A 2,727-nucleotide genomic window follows, 5' to 3' on the forward strand; every position below is an offset into this window, starting at 1 on the left:
TCATGGTCCACCTGATTCCTGCATACAGGCAGAAACTAAAGCTCGGCAAACCTGTAGTGAGGACGATAAGGAAGTGGAGCAGTGAGGTTGTGGAGAATCTCCAGGCGTGTTTAGGCTGTACAGACTGGGATGTGTTCAGGACTACTACCAACAGTCTGGACGAGTACACAGAGGCTGTGACTTCCTACATCAGCTTCTGTGAGGACAGCTGTGTACCATCATGCACCAGGGTGAGTTACAACAACGACAAACCCTGGTTCACAGCCAAACTCAGAAGGTTAAGACTGGATAAGGAAAAGGCCTTCAGGAGTGGGGATAAAGACATATACAGAGAGGCGAAGTACAAGTTTGGCAAGGCTGTGAAAGAGGCCAAACGACTGTACTCTGAGAAGCTCCAAAACCAGTTCTCAGTCAACGACTCTGCGTCTGTCTGGAAAGGGCTCAGGCAGATCACCAACAACAACAACCCAAAAGCCCCCCACTCCATCAACGACCGATACCTCGCCAACGGCCTGAACGAGTTCTACTGCTGCTTTGAAAGACAAAGGGACAGTCCTGCAACCATCTCCCACGACGCCCCCCAACAGCTGCAGCCACAATCCACCACCCCCATCTCTCCAACCTCAAGAGGGGTCTTGGCACCTCCAACCCCCACCCTGAAGTTCCCCCCCACCAGCCCCCTACCCACGCCGAGGACGTCCCTCTTTCCATCCAGGAGAGGGACGTCAACAAACTCTTCAGGAGACAGAACCCCCGGAAAGCTGCTGGACCGGATTCTGTCTCACCAGCCAGCCTGAAGCACTGCGCTGATCAGCTGTCTCCAGTCTTCACAGACAATTTTAACACCTCACTGGAGACATGTCATGTGCCAGCCTGCTTCAAGTCCTCCATCATCGTCCCTGTTCCCAAGAAGCCAAGGACCACAGGGCTTAATGACTTCAGACCCGTCGCCCTGACCTCTGTGGTGATGAAGTTCTTTGAGCGCCTTGGGCTCTCACACCTAAAAGACATCACCGACCCCCTCCTGGACCCCCTGCAGTTTGCCTACAGAGCCAACAGGTCTGTAGATGATGCAGTCAACTTAGCCCTTCACTTCATCCTCCGGCACCTGGACTCCACAGGAACCTACGCCAGGATCCTGTTTGTGGATTTCAGCTCTGTCTTCAACACCATCGTCCCAGCTCTGCTCCAGGAGAAGCTCTCCCAGCTGAGTGTGCCCGACTCCACCTGCTGGTGGATCACTGACTTCCTGTCTGACAGGAAGCAGCGCGTGAGGCTGGGGAAGCACGTCTCTGACTCCCTGACCATCAGCACCGGTTCCCTCCAAGGCTGTGTTCTCTCTCCTCTGCTCTTCTCCCTGTACACCAACAACTGCACCTCCAGTCACCAGTCTGTCAAGCTTCTGAAGTTTGTGGACGACACCACCCTGATCAGACTCATCTCTGATGGTGATGGGTCCGCATACAGATGGGAGGTAGACCATCTGTTGGACTGGTGCAGCCAGAACAACCTTGAGCTCAACGCTGTAAAGACAGTGGAGATGGTGGTGGACTTCAGGCAGAACCCAGCGCCACCTGCCCCCATCACCCTCTGTGACTCCACAATTGACACTGTGGAATCTTTCCGCTTCCTGGGAACCATCATCTCCCAGGATCTCAAGTGGGAGCCAAACATCAGCTCCCTCATCAAGAAAGCCCAGCTGAGGATGTTCTTCCTGCGGCAGCTGAATAAATTCAACCTGCCAAAGACTATGATGGTGCACTTCTACACAGCCATCATTGAGTCCATCCTCACCTCCTCCATCACCATCTGGTATGCCGCTGCTACAGCCAAGGATAAGGGCAGGCTGCAGCGTGTCATTCGGTCTGCTGAGAAGGTGATTGGCTGCAGTCTACTGTCGCTCCAGGAACTGTACACCTCCAGGACCCTGAAGCGGGCAGGGAAGATTCTGGCTGATCCCTCCCACCCCGGTCACAGACTCTTTGAAACTCTCCCCTCTGGCAGGAGGCTGCGGTCCATCTGGACCAAAACCTCACGCCACAGAACAGTTTTTTCCCATCTGCCACCAGCCTGGTTAACAAAGCCCGGAAACCACCCTGACACTCCCCCTTTCCCCCACACCCCCCCCCCCATTTTTGCTGACAGGACACCTGTAACCTGCAACTCTATGCGTTACATTAACACTCAGCTTGGACTCCTGCTTTACTTGCACACTGATCATCTGCACTGTTGTACCGCTCTCACACCCAATACTGCTCTATATTTACTCTCATTCACTTAAGACTGTGCACATACATTTATATTATATTGTAGATATGTTTATACTGTTTAATTTATACTGAATTGCACCGACTACGCCAAAACAAATTCCTTGTATGTCCAAAAACGTACTTGGCAATAAAGCTTTTCTGATTCTGATTCTGATGTGATTTTTGTCCTGCAGAAATATTTCAGACAAACACAGAGTTTTTGAAGAAATCGTTATTGATCCTAAGTTTTCTGCTCTGCGTATTAAAGATGTGGAATACGCCTGCTAGTTGCAGTTCATTAAAGATGCAATGTGTGAGACAGGCTGAGGGCATATCCTCCACTGTGTGTGTGGGTGAGGGGGACATGCACATTGTAGAGTGCACACAGAGGTGAACAAAACAACCTAATTTCTGTCACTTTTATCACATGCAGACTCACTTGTCTCCCTCTGAGCAACAGAGACCATCTGCAAATTTG

This window comes from Girardinichthys multiradiatus, chromosome 19, assembly GCF_021462225.1.
Source record: "Girardinichthys multiradiatus isolate DD_20200921_A chromosome 19, DD_fGirMul_XY1, whole genome shotgun sequence".
NCBI classification, from domain to species: domain Eukaryota; kingdom Metazoa; phylum Chordata; class Actinopteri; order Cyprinodontiformes; family Goodeidae; genus Girardinichthys; species Girardinichthys multiradiatus.